An 18,697-nucleotide genomic window follows, 5' to 3' on the forward strand; every position below is an offset into this window, starting at 1 on the left:
CAAAAACAGTCCAATCCTAAACTAATCCAACCAACAGCCCCACATCTGGGACTGTCAAATGCTGCTTAAGAAAACCAAACAAGCCATAAGGCTGATACTACTTCTGCTTCGATGGAACTCCAAACAATTTCTGCAATGTTTCTATATTTCCCTCCTCAGCTCTTTCCAATTCTCCATAGCAGTGATTTCAAAGAACCTCCTCTCCTCTCCAACCACCTCCTCCCACACTCTTGGCTGTTGGCTTTGCCTTCACTTGAGAAAATAGAAGCCACTGGACTGCATGACACCCTTAACTCCCAGTCAACATATTTACACATTTCCTCCTCATCTACAGTTCCTCCTAAAAATCTCAATTCATGGGGCGCCTGGGTGGCGCAGTCGGTTGAGCGTCCGACTTCAGCCAGGTCGCGATCTCGCGGTCCGTGAGTTCGAGCCCCGCGTCGGGCTCTGGGCTGACGGCTCGGAGCCTGGAGCCTGTTTCCGATTCTGTGTCTCCCTCTCTCTCTGCCCCTCCCCCGTTCATGCTCTGTCTCGCTCTGTCCCAAAAATAAATAAAAAACGTTGAAAAAAAAATTTTCAAAAATCTCAATTCATTAGGAATCCTGTCCTGTAGATCCCCTACCACCACCTCCACGCTTTAACTTACAACAGCATTTAGACATAAGAATTTAAAGGAAAGGGAGAACTCTTTTGACTCTACATCAATCCTTCAGCTAGTATTCTCTCTACTCTACTTTGCAGCCAAATTTCTAGGAAGAGTTGTCTCCATGGCAATCTGGCTTCTTTTTCCACCATTCCACTAAAACAACTACTTCTATATTTTTAAAGAATGAGCTCTTCAAAAATATTTCCAACTCATTCACAAAGGTCTTATTTCCCTAATGTATAAAGGATTCCTACATATTAATAAAAGGGAACCACCAATCCAAAAGAAAAATGGGCAAAGATATAAAACTGACAATTCACAGAAAAGGAAACCGTTCTCTTATATATGTAAAAAAATGCTTAAACTCAACTCATGATTAGAGAAAGCCAAATTAAGGCTACACCATAATATCAGTGTTTGCTTATCAGACAGGCAAATATAAAAAACTTAACAACAATGTACTGGGGCAAAGATTTGAGAAAAAAGGTACTCTCATATGATTGTAAATATTTAGCAGAATTGCAAAAGCACAATCCCTTTGACATAATTCCAATTGAGAATTTTAGATATATATACTCATACCTTAAAAATGCCCTATGTACAAGGATATTCAATGCAGCACTGTTTGCAATAGAAAAATATTGGAAATAACCTAAATGTTTATCAACAGGAGAAAGAAATATGATTAAATAAATGATGGCCTATTCATAAAATGGAATACTATGAAGCCTGTTAAACAGAATGAGGCGGCTCTCTGGAGATCATTTTATTTCAATATACAGGACACCTTTTGGTTTTGAACAGAATGAGGAGGCTCTCTGGAGATCATTTTATTTCAGTATACAGGACACCTTTTGGCTATCTTAAAAATAAACTTTGCAAAAATTAAATTAAAATTCATGGGGGAGGGGAACCATTGGTATTTCTCTCTCCCTCCCCTGCCCCTCTCTTGATTTTAAAAGCTGGTTCTATGATGAAGGTCTAGCCTTTGATGAATACAGATACAGATGAATGGTTACGAATACAGATGAATGGTTAAGTAGTTTGAATCCAAAGGAAATATGTACTATGAAATGTCAGGCGGAAACCAGAACTGCCAGCTGTAGTCTGCACAATGCCAGGAACCCAGTGCACACATTCTAATAGTAGGAATGGTTTTCCCTGTCACAGAATGGTTTCTAGGATGGGCTACTATTTGTGAAATTTTTATTTTATTTTTAAATGTTTATTTTGAGAGAGAGCAAGTACACACACACATACAGGCATGCACAAGTAGAGGAGGGGCAGAGAGAGAGGTAGAGAGAGAATCCTAAGCAGGCTCCATGCTGTCGTCGCAGAGCCCAACACAGGACTTTATCTCACAAATCGTGAGATCGTGACCTGAGCCGAAATCAAGAGTTGGACGGACACTTAACTGACAGAGCCACCCAGGTGCCCTGTATTTTCATTTTATTTTAAAAATCAGTTTGTATGACAGCTTCAGGTACCCCTGCAGGTACCAGCTTCTTATAAAACCAAATATATACCTACTTCGTGATCCAGTAATTCCATTCCTATACATTTACCCAAGAGAAATATAAACATATGAGCACAAAAAGACTAGTACAAGAATATTCATAATAACAGAAAACTGAAAACAATCCAGGTAACCATCAATAAGAAATTATATAAACAGTGGTATGTTCTCACAATGGAATATTACTCAGCAATGAAAGGAAAGAATTACTGATATGACAACATGAATGAATCTAAAATACATCATGCTGAGTGAAAAAAGCCTTACATAAAAGAGCATATAACATATGATTCCATACATGTGAAGTTCTAGAACAAGCAAAACTAATCTATAGTGGAGGGGCGCCTGGCTGGCTCAGTCAGTAAAGCATGTGATTCTTGATCTTGGGGTCATGAGTTTGAGCCCCACAATTAGGCAGAGAGATGACTAAAAAAATAAATAATTGAAATTAAAAGAAAATTCAAAATAAAAGATTAAAAAACTAACCTATGGTGGGAAAAAAATCAGAACAATGTTTGCCTATGAAAGAGATGAAAGGTTTACTGGAAAAAAATATAAGTGTATCTTCCTGGACAAGAGAAAAACTGTTTTCTTTTTAAAATTTAAATCCAAGTTAGTTAACTTACAGTACAATAATGGTTTCAGGGGTAGGATTTAGTGATTCAACCACTTACATAGAACACCCAGTGCTCATCCCAACAAGTGTCCTCTTTAATGCCCATCACCCATTTAGCCCATCCCCCCACCCAATACCCCTCCAGCAACCCTCAGTTTGTTCTCTGTATTTAAGAGTCTTTAATGGTTTGCCTCCATTTCTGTTTTTATCTTATTTTTCCTTTCCTCTCCCTATGTTTATCTGGTGAGTTTCTTAAATTCCACACGTAAGTGAAATCATATGACTTCTCTTTCTCTGATGGACTTATTTTGCTTAGCATGATACTCTGTATTTTGATAGGGTAATACATTTGTACATTTGCACATAAATTTCACCTCTGAAGACAATTCCACCCATAAACAAATATAAATGATATGCATGGTTAAGTATTTGGGAAGAAGTATCCTGATATAAGCAATTTACTTTGAAATACATTAAAAACAATATGAATGATGAATGAATATGAATGAACAGAGGAATGGCAGATAGATGGACAAATAATTTGATAAAACAAGTATAATAAAATGTTCATTGTTGGGTCTATGTGGTGGGGGTGGGTAAAAAATGGTCTCAATTTTTCTCTATATTTGAACATTTTTATAATAAAAGACTGATAAAATAACCAGATCAGAGAGAAATGGCATTTTATGGTACTGAATTTTATAATCCTGGGACACAGTATTCTCCCCACTTATTATTTTTTTTAATGTTTCCGTATTTTGAGAGGGGGGAAAGACAGAGAGGGTGTGTGGGGCAGGAGCAGAGACAGAGAGAGGGAGAGAGACAATCTCAAGCAGGCTCTATGCTCAGCACGGAGCCTGACACGACCATGAGATAATGAATGACCTTAGCTGAAATCAAGTCGGACACTCAACCAACTAAGCCACCCTGGTGCCCCTCCATTTACTTTTTCAGAAAATGTTCCTTAAGGTGTTACTGTATTTACTCATTTTTTTTGTCCTATTCATGTCTTCTTGCATTAATTCCTGATTATATTACGCTGCCACTGTGAAAGGAATCTTTTAATTTTGGCTTTATTGAGGTATAATTGATATATAAAATTATGAGATATTTAAAGTATATATTATGGGAATGGCATTCAAATCAGCCAGGAGGAGGTCAAACTTTCACTCTTCACAGATGACATGATATTCTATATGGAAAACCCAAAAGATTCCACCAAAAAACTGCTAGAACTGATTCATGAATTCAGCAAAGTTGCAGGATATAAAATCAATGCACAGAAATCGGTTGCATTCCTATACACCAACAATGAAGCAATAGAAAGAGAAATCAAGGAATCGATCCCATTTACAATTACACCAAAAACCATAAAATACTTAGGAATAAATCTAACCAAAGAGGTAAGAAATCTATACACTGAAAACTATAGAAAGCTTATGAAAGAAATTGAAGAAGACACAAAAAAATGGAAAAAGATTCCATGCTCCTGGATAGGAAGAACAAATATTGTTAAAATGTCGATACTACCCAAAGCAATCTACATATTCAATGCAATCCCTATCAAAGTAACATCAGCATTCTTCACAGAGCTAGAACAAATAATACTAAAATTTGTATGGAACCAGAAAAGACCCCGAATAGCCAAAGCGATCTTGAAAAAGAAAACCAAAGCAGGAGGCATCACAATCCCAGACTTCAAGCTACACTACAAAGCTATAATCATCAAGACAGTATGGTACTGGCACAAAAACAGACACTCAGATCAATGGAACAGAATAGAGAACCCAGAAATGGACCTACAAATGTATGGCCAACTAATCTTTGACAAAGCAGGAAAGAATATCCAATGGAATAAAGACAGTCTCTTCAGCAAGTGGTGCTGGGAAAACTGGACAGCGACATGCAGAAGAATGAACCTGGACCATTTTTTTACACCCTACACAAAAATAAACTCAAAATGGATGAAAGACCTAAATGAAAGACAGGAAACCATCAAAATCCTCCAGGAGAAAGCAGGCAAAAACCTCTTTGATCTTGGCCGCAGCAACTTCTTAGTCAACACATCTCCGGAGGCAAGGGAAACAAAAGCAAAAATGAACTATTGGGACCTCATCAGATAAAAAGCTTCTGCACGGTGAAGGAGACAATCAACAAAACTAAAAGGCAATCGATGGAATGGGAGAAGATATTTGCAAATGACATATCAGATAAAGGGTTCATTTCTAAAATCTACAAAGAACTTACCTAACTCAACACCCGAAAAACAAATAATCCAGTGAAGAAATGGACAGAAGACATGAATAGACACTTCTCCAAAGAAGACATCCAGATGGCCAACCAACACATGAAAAGATGCTCAACATCACTCATCATCAGGGAAATAACAAATCAAAACCACAATGAGATACCACCTTACACTTGTCAGAATGGCTAACATTAACAACTCAGGCAACAACAGATGTTGGCGAGGATGCGGAGAAAGAGGACCTCTTTTGCACTGCTGGTGGGAATGCAAACTGGTGCAGCCACTCTGGAAAACAGTATGGAGATTCCTCAAAAAATTAAAAATAGATCTACCCTACGACCCAGCAATTGCACTACTAGGCATTTATCCAAGGGATACATGCCTTGTTAAGGAAGAGTTAGCTGTATATGATTTCTTCCGCTATCCCACATATCATTTTTGATTAGACAAGACTAGCTGAGTAAAGACAGAATTACATATTTCAGGAAAGGCAAAATAAGGAAGAAACTCAAATCTATACTTTGGTCATTTTTCAAAAAGCACTTGTGAACCATAATCCTTTGGTTAACTGTGAGTTACAGAATAACTGAGCAGGGAGGCTTTGGGAGATGAGTCATGAACTCTGGGCAGTTCCCTAATTTATCAGACACAATGGCACACACATTCTGTTTTCTCTCCTACTCTACCACACCCAGAAAAAGGGCGAATATACAGTCCTTATTTCATTACAAAAGCATTTCTTAGTAAAAAAAAAAAAAAAAAAAAAATCAGTTCCATTGCACATACATTAGAGTGTTGGAAAGTTTAACATTCAAATAACAGAGGAAAACCAAGATGCCACTGGCAATACTTAAAAGCCCTAGGATATATGACAAAGAAGTTCTGAAAAATTGTAACTATCGTTTTCCTGATATCTGAGGGTCTAACAACATTTTCTAAATGTTCTTAAAATCTGAATTCAGTGTAGATCTGAGACATTCTCTAGGGATACATGTGGAGGCTGTATACTCAGTGGTGGGGACAGTGGGCAGTGTCCACTAACTGCTAAATCACTCACACTTGCCGTCCTGTCTCAAAGCCCCATCTGCACTGAGCACTTTGTATGCCTCCTCTCACTTAATCCTCCCCAACCCTATGACGCTGATAAAGGCGTTACTGCAACTTACTGTGTTGTGCACCTTTGGAAGCAGGGGTATTTCCCTTGAACTACAGAAATCTTGGATTTTAACTTTATAAGCAAGCGATTATAGATGCTTACATGCATTTCAGGGGTAAATTATTTGAAATATACAACCTGTATCATTACAGTCATACTATCTGCTAGAGAACGATTCCTTTGGCTTCAAGCCAAAAAGAAATAGCTCTTGATCAAACATACACTCCCCGTCAGTGGACCCTGAGAGGTCCTGAGAGACATGCCATCTTCATTTAAGAGGAAGAAGGGCGAAAACTGGTGGTAATAGTAAGGAGAACACGCCCCCTTCCTGAGCTAGTTGTGGACAAGTGATTCAATTCTAGCCAAGAAATTATAAGCTACAGTGTATGATGAGGTTTCTAGGAAGGTGGTTTTAAAAGGAAGTTTTTTTCTCCTGTCCTCTCTCCTATAATGTGGAATTTAGATGTGATGGTTAGAGCCCCAGCAGCCATTATGGACCCTGAAGTGACATAAAATAGCAGAATAGAGAGTTAGAAAGAAACTGAGTTCTCCGATGACACTGACCAACGGGTCATACCAGTCCTGCTTACTTTCAGATTTCATATATATGAGAAAGAAAGATACCTATTTTATTTTCTGATATATACAACCAACCCCAATCCTGATACATACAGCTAGTTATAAGGAATAAGAAGACCAACTCTTAAATGTTATGACTTGTGATCACCTAGGATGGGAATGATAAAGTGCTCTGGAATGTATTTTTCTCAGCCCCTTTGCCAGCAAGTACAATGCTGCCTTCACTTGCTAGAGAAAAAATGTTTCAGGAATCAATATTGTGAAGCCCCCACTAGCAAAGGAGAGTTTGACGAATCTGCCCAGAGTGTAGACTTTGGTTGTGATAGCTTCTATTAAGAGTACACCTATTCAAAGTTATGCATTCAATATTCAATACATTAGTACTGATAAAATATGATGAAGCATCAGGTACAAATTATCTCAATATGTGGCATTTTATCTCAGTTAAATCTCACAGCAACTCTACCAGTTACATACTCTTCTTAACTCTCATTTTGCAGATAAAGAAATTGAGAGACGATCACATAGCTGGTAAATTGTGGAAGCAGAATTCAAGTCCAGGACTATCTGACTTCTCTTTACAAATCTTATCACCATTTGACCCTTTAAAAATGTAAAGACTAATGGAGAAACAGATAAATCTTTCTAATACCAACGAAAACTAATTGATGATTATTTCCATTTTATAGATTTCTAAGTAATGGGGCAGTGACTGACTTAAATGTGTTCACATTAATCAATCACCGATTTTCAGATATTCAATATAGATGACCATTCAAGTACTAGCCTTGATTTTAAGTAACTCACCTTTTTCACAGAGATGAAGCTCTCTGTGAGAAAAGTAAGTATTCAACTCTCAGCCCTGCTGAGGAGGTCTCCCAGGTGTGGGAGAAACAAAGAAGTGGCAGCTAAGAATGTCAAACTCTGCCTGCGCCTTCTCCTAGAGCTGTTCAGGTTCTTGATTTGGGCGGGGGGGGGGGGGAGCCCCTTTCTCTCTGCCCCTCCCCAACTCAGGCTGTGTCTCTGTCTCTCTCAAAAACAAATAAACGTTATTTTTTAATTTTTTTTTTTAAAGGGGTGCCTGGGTGAATCAGTTGGTTAAGCGTCCGACTTCAGCTCAGGTCAGGATCTCCCAGTTTGTGGGTTCGAGCCTCGCACTGGGCTCTGGGCTGACAGCTCAGAGCCTGGAGCCTGCTTCAGATTCTGGGTCTCCCTTTCTCTCCACCCCTCCCCAACTCATGCTGTGTGTCTCTCTCTCTCTTTCTCTCTCAAAAATAAATAAACGTTAAGAAAAAAAAAATTTTTTTTGGAAAAAAAAAAAGCACCTAGAAGGAGGTTTCAATTCCTTCAGCTAACAGTTCATTCAATCAACATTATATCATTTATTATTAAGAACAAAAACTACTTTTACAACTACAATCCACGGTTGCCTGATAGGTGCTTAGCACTAGTACTAGGCATTCTATATAATCAATGTAATCCTCAAAATGAGTTAGATACTGTTCTTCCACTCCAGAGATGAAGAATCTAAAGATCACAGGTTAAGGAATTTCTTCAAGGCCACATACCTAATGAGTGGCTATTAGGATTCAAACTCAGGGCATTTAAAACTCCAAAGCTCACGTCCTTGCCTTCACACTTTACCTAACATTGGGAATACCAGAAAGATTAGATAAAACATTGTCGTCCATATAGTTCCCTAGCCAGCTGTGAGGCACAAAGAAACTATTTCTTCAAACCCTGAATCATCACCTGCCATAAATAATGCTAGCTGATTAACATTAAGGTGAGGTGGTGAAACTGCAGAACCAGAAGGAATTTTCAGAGGAGGTAATTCTTGAACTGAACTTAGGAGGATAAAGAGTAAGTAGTGAGCCAAGAGAATGGCAGAAACAGTCTTTCGAGCGAGAGGACTCAGAGGCCTGAACAAGCCTATCTGGTTCCAGGAATGGCAAAGAGCTGGGTGAGGGCATCCAGCAGGACCTCAATAAACATGCATTAAATGAGTATGAAAATGACAGACACGAAAGACTGGGGTCTGTGAGGATGTGTGGAGGTAACGCAGGTGGTGAGGTAACAGGGAGCAGTGATCAGATCAGACAGTGGCTTCCAGGCGACAATAAGAAGTTCTGATCTTGCACGGAACACACTCAAGACCCACCAAAGGCTTTAAGCACAGGGAGACTGACTGGAACAATTTGATTTTAGAAACCACGACAGCAGGAATGAGGATCAACTGGGGTGGTTTGAGGTTAGAAGGCGGCTCTGACCAAAGGTTTCAGAAGTCACCTAGCCAACAAACCAGGAGGACCTCAGGGCAGGGCAGGAATATCTAGAGGAATCTGATAAGAGAATTTACAGGGCGTGACACTGTGATTTATAAGAAATATATACAAATGTACAGACTTGTTGAATCTCAATGTTGTACACTTGAAACTAATGTAACATTGTGTTATATATTTGATCTTTATTCACAGCTCCTGGCTCACAGCTCCCAAAACCCTTAAAATGTCCTGAGAGACAGACAGGGACAAGGGGAGCATCTTTTGTTATATTTGGTCTCTTGCCCTCAGTTCCCAAAAATGTTCAGAGCCATAAAGATGAAATGTGTGTTTCACTATTTATAATAAACCTATTCACCACAACTGGGTTTATATTAATGAAGGTGACTTTTGCAAAGCACCTAAGAATGGAGACTGGTTATCATGGGAACCAACCATGAACAGAAGATTTGAACTTTCAGTCCCACCTGGATTTCCTGGGAAGAGGGGCTACAGGTTGAATTAATCACCAATGACCAACGAGTTAATCAATTGTGCCCATGTAATGAAGTCTCTATAAAAAACAAAAAAGAAGGGGGTTCAGAAAGCTTCCAAACTGGGAAACTAGAACACTTCCATTTGCCACTGTGCCAAGCCCCAAGTTCCACAAAGACAGAAGCCCCTTGTTCAGACCTCGCCTATGTATCTCTTCATCTGGCTGTTGATTTGTATCCTTTAATATCTTTTGTAATAAATAAAAAATCTAGTGAGTAAACAGGTTTTCCTAAGTTCTGTGAGCTCTTACAGCAAATTAATCGAACCCAAGGAGATAGTCCTGGGAACCTTTGATTTATAGCCAGTTGGTCAGAAGTACAGGTAAGGACCTGGACTTGCAGCTGGCCTCCTGAGTTGGAGGGGGTTACTGGAATCACCAATTTGTAGACAGACAGTCATCTGAAGTAGAGGGAGGTCTTGTGGGATTGAGCCCCTTACCTGTGGAATCTGATTCTATCTCCAAGTAGACAGTGTCAGAATGCATTTGAGTTCTTGAACACACTGGTGTCCAAGAATTGCTTGTTGGTGTGGCAAAGCCTACACACACACACACACACACACACACACACACACACACATGTTGGAACTGGGTCCAGGAAGCCTTTCATGGGGGTAGAACTGAAGACTTAACAATAAGATGCCAAAGGTAAGGAAGGCCCAGCTATCTCACTTAGGTGAGTCATAATGCTATAAACAGGAGGATGACCACTTTGGGGACACGGCATACCACGGGGAAGGTGATAAAGCTTAGTTGTGAACACGGAGAATGTACATCACACACCTACATGGGGCAGGGGTGCAGGGTATGAGGGTAGGAGAAGGGGCAGAATGGCAGACAAACAATGACAGAGCAGCTGCCACGGAAGTCAGGCAGTAGCCAAAGAAAGGAAGAAGACAGCTGTAAGAGTGACAAAAGCAGCAATGGGAGAGCCAGGCCAAGAGACATCTGACAGGAGCAGGAGGCAGGAGTAGGTGGGTGTGGGTGAGTAGAAAACTGATACATGCCATTAAGAGAGGGTGGGGTGGGAACAGCACACTGAATACTTGCCATGGAGCTAAAACAGCTTGAAAAACCGCCAAGGGCTTGTGAAGCAGTCCTAGAACACCAGAAATCAACTTGCGTTACTACAGGTCTTCTCTCGAGAAAGGCAATGTGGTAGAGAGGTCCAAAATAAAAGGAAGAGGAGCCCCCTGCCCCCACTAAAACTAGTAAAAGTCTGAGGCCCTGAAGAGATGCTCACTTCCATACATGAAATGCAGGACCACCAAAGCTATAAAACAGATGGTTAAATTCTACTGCCTTTAAGTTATACCTAAGGCAAGATTCAGTTTGGGGCCTGGAGAGAAATAAGCCTGGAGGCAAGGAGGTCAATCAGATTACTTCCACAAACAAACAAACAGTCTGGTATACATTTATATTGCAGTTAAGACAAAGAACAATATGGGAAAATATCTGCTGTTTAAATACACTGGAATAAATTACTGGATATATGAAACCAAAGTATAGTATAGGTTACATGTGTAAAATAAAAAATAAAAACAAACCAGGGGCAACTTTGAAAAAGAATAAAATGGGAGAAATCCATTTACCCAGTGTTAAGGCTCAGTATACAGCTACCATAACTAAGACAGTGTGAGATTAGCAAAGGGATAAATGTATAGACCTGTGAAATAAAACAGAACTAGAAACAAATCCACACAAATATACTCAAATAATTTTTTGACAAGGGTGCAAAAGTGGAAGGAAGACAACCTTTTCAACAAATGGTTCTAGGAAAACTGGATACTGTCTCCACATGCAAAAGAGTGAAGTTGGCTCCCTACCTTACACCATATACAAAAATTAACTCAAAATGGATCAAAGACCTAAACATAAAGGTTAACACCGTAAAACTCTTAGAAGAAAACATAGGGGGAAATGCTTCAAGGCACTGGATTTGGCAATGATTTTTTAAATATGATGCTAGAATCTGTACAGTTCAACAAAATGAAAAAATAGGTAAGTTGGACTTCATCAAAATTAAAAATGTCTGTGTATCAACGGTCACTACTAACAGAATAAAAAGGAAACCAACAGATGGGAGAAAATGTGTGGAAATCACCTGATAAGGGATTGAAATCAGAATATATAAAGAATTCCTACAACTCAAAAACCGAAAAAGTCAACCTGATTTAAAAATGGGCAGGGGTTCCTGGGTGGCTCAGTAGGTTGAGCGTCCAACTCCTGATCTTGGCTCAGGTCATCATCTCGCTGTGCGATCAAACCCCCACGTTAGGCTCTGCGCTGACAGCACCGCCTGCTTGGGATTCTCCCTCTCTTTCTCTCTCTGCCCCTACTCTACCCTGCTGGTGTGTGTGTGTGTGTGTGTGTGTGTGTGTGCGCGCGCGCGCGTGTGTGCACGCGTGCGCGTGCTCGCTCTCTCTCTCTCTCAAAATAAATAAATAAATGTAAAAAAAAAAAACTTCCAAAAAAATGAGCAAAGGACTTGAACAGACACTTCTCCAGGGAAGACAGACAAATGGCCAATAAGCATATGAAAAGATGCTCAAATCACTAATCATTAAGGAAATGCAAATCAAAACTGAGACACCACTTAATACCCATTAGAATGGCTATTAAAAGAAAGAATTAGAGGGAGGAAGGGAGAGAGAGAGGAAGGAAGGAAGATAGGAAGGAAGGGGAAAATGACAAGGATGTGGAGAAATTCAGACCCTGTGCACTGTCAGTGGGAATGTAAAATCGTGCAGTCACTGCAGAAAACAGTAAGGTGATTACTCAAAAAATTAACCATAGAATTACCATATGACAGACCAATTCCACTTCTGAGTATACAGCCAAAAGAACTGAAAGCAGGGACTCACACAGATATTTGTACACCAATGTTTACGGCAGCATTGTTCACAATAGCCAAAAGGTAGAAGCAACCTAACCACCAAGGGAAGAACGGATAAACAAGATGTGGTATATACATACACTGGAGTATTATTCAGCTTTAAAAAGTAAGTTCTAATACATGCTACCACATGGATGACCCTTGAAGACATCATACTAAATGAAACAAACCAGTTGCAAAAGGACAAATATTGTATGATTTCATTTACATTAAGAACACAGAGTAGTCAAATTCATAGAGACAGAAGGTAGAATAGTGGTGACCAGGGGTTGTGGGGTGGTGGGGGGAGGATGTGAAGAGTTGTTCAACAGGTATAGAGTTTCAGTTTTGCAGGATGAAAAGTTTTAGGGATGGACAGTGATCATAGCTATCCAATAATGAAGAAACTTAATGCCATACTGTAGACTTAAAAATGGTTAAAATGGTAAATTTTTTTATATAGACAGCAGTCAGAAAACAAGGATCCCAAAAAAATAACGGGAAAAAAATCTGAACATTTTCACCAAAGAAGATATATGTGAGGCAAACAAGCACATGAAAGATGCTACAAATCATTAATCATTATGGAAATGCAGAGTAAAACACAAAATACCACACTCAAGTGGCTAAAATTAAAAGATTTTTAATACCCAGTATGGTCAAGGATATGGAGAAGTCACAACTTTCACATGTTGCTCACGGGAATGTAAAATAATATAACCCCTTTGACAAAATCATTTGTCAGTTTCTTAAAAAAGTTAAACATAAACCTACCATACAATCCAGCCATTCCACTCTTGGGTATTTATCCAAGAGAAATGTATGTCCATACAAAAGCTTGTTGTACATTAATGTTCACAGAAGCTTTATTTGTAATAGCTGACTGGAAACAACCCAAAATTCCATCAGTGGATCAAGGGATAAATAAATTTTGTTATACCCATATAATAGAATACTCAGCAATAAAAACGAATGTTTTTATTCATTCACAGCACGAATGAATCTCAAAATAATTACGCTAAGAAACAAGACAAAAGAGAGCATTACTTGTTTTAAAACATAGGTTTTATTATTATTCAGTTATGAGACCAAAAAATCAGATGACTGCCACTGAAAAGACAGTTTGCTATTCACAATTCCCAAGAGGAGGTGGCATGCCATGCCACACAGGGGCCACATGGGGAAGCACTAGGTTGGTTAGAAGGCAGGGGGAGTGAGGGGCAAATACCAGTAAGAAAACTTTATATTGTGGTTTCAGCAGGAAAACACGGGCAGAGGCAAGGGAAACAGGTTTGGGATTAGCTAATCTGAATAATAACAGTGGGCTCTGGGGTTTAAAGGCTATCCCTAATTGCCTAGCTCCTGGTTGGGGGTGAAATCAGGCAGATAGTGAACCAGAGTGTGAAAGCCCTAAAAAGGAGGTGGTTGGGGTGTGGGCTCTGGATTGGCTGGTTTGCATATGAAAGGCACACCAGCAGGTGAGTTGTTTATCATCTCTAGAAATTGCTTAACCCTGAGAGGGGCAGTCTTTCCAGGGTGAGTAAGGCCCCAGAGGTCAAAGCATCAGAAACACATAGTACAATAATGCATGATTTCACTTATATAAAACCCTAGCAAATACAAACTAATTTATAGCAACAGAAAATAGATCAGTAGTTGCTTGGGGACAAAGGTATAGGCACCAGCACGAGGGAAGGATTATAAAGGTACACAAGAAAAATTGGGGGAATGACGGATATGTTCATATTCTCTTGACTGTCGTGATAGTTTCACCACATACACATGTCAAAACTTAACAAACTTTATACTTTAAATGTGTATACAGTTTTATTTTATATCAATTATAAAGTTGTTTAAAATTATAGGGACCATCTGGGGTGCCTGGGTGGCTCAGTTGGTTGGGTGACCAACTTCGGCTCAGGTCATGATCTCGCAGTTTGTGAGCTCGAGCCCCGCGTCGGGCTCTGTGCTGACTGCTCAGAGCCTGGAGCCTGCTTCGGATTCTACCTCTCTCTACCCCTCCCCTGCTCACGCTCTGTGTCTCTCAATAATAAATAAACGTTAAAATTTTTTTTTTAATATTAGGGACAATCAATGACAAATGTAATAACACAAAATATATACAATAAAAATTAAACAAGGCTCAAGGATAGTTCCTTGACAAATCAACAAAAGATAAAAAGAGAAGGCACAAATATAAGTAGAAATAACTACAAATATAGCAGATGAAAACTGAGACTATTATCAACAACTATTACCAACAACAACAAACAAATAATTTTGAAAACGTAAAACAGACAAATCTCTAGAAAGAACTTAAAAATCAACTCAGAAAGAAATAAAAAAACCGGAATATTCTTATAAATATTAAAGAATTTGAACCAAAAGTTAAAAATTTTCTCACAAAGAAAACACTAGGCCAAGATGATAGATGAGAAAAAAATAGGGAATAATCCCCAACTCATTCCAAGAGGTGAGTGAAAATTGGCACTAAAATTAAACAAAAACATTACAAGAAAAGAAATCATAGTCCCTCTTCCACTCAATAATCAATACAGGTCAAAAATCTTAAACAAGGTATTAATGAAGTCATTCTGGTATTTAAAAAAGATAAACCACAATCAATCTGTGTTTATCAAAGGTATACAAATATGTTTTGATATAAAATCTATATATATATAATTCACCCATATTAAAGAAGAAAGATCATAAAATCATTTCCATTTACACAGAAAAAATACTGGATAAAAACACATGAATTCATGATTTTAAAAAATCCTTCTGAATTAGGAATAGAGGGCTCCCTTAACCTGATAAAACAGTTCCTATTTTAAAACAGTAACACTATCTAGTTACTCTTTTCAATAGGGAAACACTGAAAGCATTCCCTTAAAAAATTTTTTTAATGTTATTTATTTTTGAGAGACAGAGAACGAGCAGGGGAGGGGAAGAGAGAAGGAGACTCAGAATCTGAAACAGGCTACAAGCTCTGAGCTGTCAGCACGGAGCCCGACGTGGGGCTCATACCCATGCACCGTGAGATCATGACCTGAGCTGAAGTCGGATGCTCAACCAACTAAGCCACCCAGGTGCCCCTAAAATCAGGAATAGGAAGACAAGATGACCCATTATCACTTCTTCTATTCAATAATTTATAAGAGGTCCTAGCCTTGGCAATAAGAAAAAGAAATCAGAATAATAAAAATTAGATAGGATAGGATTATTTGCAGGAAATGCAATCACTTACATAAAAAATCCACAACAACCTACAGGCAAATCATAAGAAATAATGGCGGGATAGGGTATCAAGGTAACTAGATAGAGGATTTTTATATCCAAGCAAAAATGGCCACGGATTTGCACTCAAGAAAGGGTTTGTTTGTTAGGTTAAGAGAAAACTAACTAATCAAATGCATATGCTGATGAGGACTCAGTAGGAAGACAAAAGAGGAAGAACAGGAAAAATGAAGGAGCTTCAGTTTGACATCTTTGAGATTTCTTGTGATGTAGAAAAGTCAAAGGCTAAAAAAGAGGGGGAGACAGTGGAATAAACTTTCAAGAAGTGATAAGACTACTGGGGTGCCTGGGTAGCTCAGTCGGTTAAACATCTGACTTGGTTTCGGCTCAGGTCGTGATCTCACAGCTCATGAGTTTGAGCCCCTCACTGGGCTCCACACTCCTTGGGATTCTCTCTGCCTCTCTCTGTCCCTCCCCGACTCACTCTGTCTCTCTCTCAGAATAAATACAAAAGAGAAAGAGAAAGAGAAAGAGAAAGAGAAAGAGAAAGAGAGAAAGAAAAAAGAGCAAAGACTAATAGTGCTGCTACAGAAAATGGCAAGAAATCAAAGAAAAGGACCCAGCTGACATGAGACTTATTTTTCAAGACTTCTTTTCTGGGGACACCTGGGTGGCTCAGTCGGTGAAGTGCCCAACTCTTGATTGTGGCTCAACCATGATCTCACAGTTTCATGAGTTCGAGCTCCGCGTGGGCTAAGTGCTGACAGCATGGAGCCTGCTTGAGATTCTCTCTCTTTCCCTGCCCCTCCCCCACTCACATTCTCTCTGTCTCGCTCAAAATAAGTAAATTTAAAAAAAAAAGAATCCTTTTCTGGAAAACTTCTCTAAGCAGTGATGGTTTGGAAAACACGGAATTAAGGTTTGCTGGCTGAATGTAACAGAACTATAAGGAACAGGGCTGAGTAATGGCAAGAGAATAGCTGAACTGCTGAACCAGAGTCTACCTTTGATAGGAAACGATGGTAGACATTAAAGATGATTCGAAAAAATAAAGGACTTAAGTGACTAAAATCAAAAGATGTCAGAGTATCTTATAGTGGCAACAACAGAGCAGGCACCTGGAAGGCCCCAAGAGACTAATTTCACCAGAATCATTTGGAATCTATTATAACAGATAGGCTTTGTCCTCGAAAAATCAATAAACATCATTAACTCTCTACAGTTATAGTTGCCTTGAGATACGGATCTTAACACCAGTACCATGCAAATCCTTTACTACCTTCAGATTATGCCACACGCAGCTTGCTAAATGCCCCTCCATAATTGTGTGTTTACTTTCTTCTTCTATTCCTGCGGACAAAACTTACACTTGCAGTGCTGCTTCTCTTCTTTCAAAAAAATGATGGGTATGTAGGTTATTTGAAGCATTCATCAGCCTCCTATCCAACCGCTTAGACGGAAATTATCTAGAGGCACATTTTATTTAAAAATCATTTTAATACAGACATTTAAATTTTGGCCTACGAATTTGGCAAAAATTAGGCTGCCAAGTCAGTATATTAGTTCCTGGCAGACGCTGACTTCCATGCTATGGCACTAGCCAATACTGAAATCTCTTATCTGGAAGGAGGACTGTTCATATACTCGGTGTCTGCAAGAGTCCCTACTGAGCTGCACACAGGGCAGTGTGTACTCTACGAAAGAGTCCATGAGGCAAGCATTGGGGGGGGGGAGGGTAGTTTCTTTCACAAAGCCTGTGGAGAGTCTGGGAGTGATGAAAGCCTAGAAAACTAATGAAAGGCCCTTTTATAACCGGGGTGAATGTGGTGCACAAAAGCAAAGTCAGATGACCTACTTAAAGCTTTGCATTTACTGATGAGAATTAATTCTCATTCCACATTAGTCTCTTTCTAGAAAAAGAAAACCTTACATAATGGTTGGAAAGTTAAGATACAGGGAGTATAGGTCTACTAAGTTCCAATCTTTCCCTCTCAAATATCAGCTCAAGACCCAGAGTCTGTGGCCAGAAATAAAATATACTTCATAAGGCTCTGAGAGGTACACTTTTGTTTACCTCAGTGTAACAACGTGTTCTCTGACTGCTGGGCTTTGAGGAAATTTAAGTTCTATAATCCACTGATCAGATCAGAAGTTTGGGCTAATAATATTATGAAAGGAAATAGTTTCTTAATCTCTTCTTGGACCTTATACAAAGCAAATGGATGGTAAACCTGTCTTGGGAGGTAAGAACAGCCTACGTTCCTTCAAAGCAGAGAACCAATCATTGACTCATTTGTTCAACTAAGTTCTTGTCTTGTGCCAGGCAAGGATGCAGAGAGAGAACCTCCTGCCCTTGAGGAGCTCACATCTCAAGTGTTTTCTTACCTACCTTTCTTGTGTTACCCAAAACATTTCAGGTTAGTCGGTAGAACTCCTATCGTACATGAGGGTAGATAAATATGGTCTTTCTTCATCTAGACTCATTTGCTCTCTTTTCTTTAAATGGAGGAATAAGGGATACCTGGGTAGCTCAGTCGGTTAAGTATCCGACTTCAGCTCAGGTTATGATCTTGAGGTCTGTGAGTTCGAGCCCCGTGTTGGGCTCTGTGCTGACAGCTCAGAGCCTGAAGTCTGCTTTGGATTCTGTGTCTCCCTCTCTTTCTCTGCCCCTCCCCCCACTCATGCTCTGTCTCTCAAAAATGAATAAATGTTTAAATAAATAAATAAAGGAATAAAGGAATAAGATGGAAAATTTTTATCTCGTTTTTCTATTTCCCATTAAAAAAAAAAATCTCTCATCTGTTCTAATTTTGTTAAATCAACAGGCATTTACAGAAAGCTTACTATATGTGCCAAACTGTGTAAACACTTATGAGGAATATGAAGAAACCTAGTACGGTCTCTCTCCTCATGTACTTCTTTCATTACTTCCCATCCCACTACCATGTGAAGTCCTCACCTTCCTCCCACAAGCCCCCCCTTTTGCTTTGAATGAAAAATCAGGTAACTA

General features: G+C 39.2%; 1 protein-coding gene across 4 annotated transcripts in view; it reads right to left on the reverse strand.

Moving 5' to 3' along the window:
- PTPRA (protein tyrosine phosphatase receptor type A) overlaps positions 1-18,697 on the reverse strand; it is a 164,016-nt gene that overhangs the window by 82,809 nt on the left and 62,510 nt on the right. Inside the window, exon 1 of one of the 4 annotated variants that reach the window (XM_058685056.1) lies at positions 9,511-9,571. The exons of the other annotated variants lie outside the window; for them this stretch is intronic. The gene's annotated coding sequence lies outside the window, so the exon portion shown is untranslated. Of the gene's footprint in view, positions 1-9,510; positions 9,572-18,697 lie in introns of those variants that run through there. 4 annotated transcript variants of the gene reach the window in all.

The sequence above is a fragment of the Neofelis nebulosa genome, chromosome 9 (genome assembly GCF_028018385.1).
Source record: "Neofelis nebulosa isolate mNeoNeb1 chromosome 9, mNeoNeb1.pri, whole genome shotgun sequence".
Taxonomy (NCBI): domain Eukaryota; kingdom Metazoa; phylum Chordata; class Mammalia; order Carnivora; family Felidae; genus Neofelis; species Neofelis nebulosa.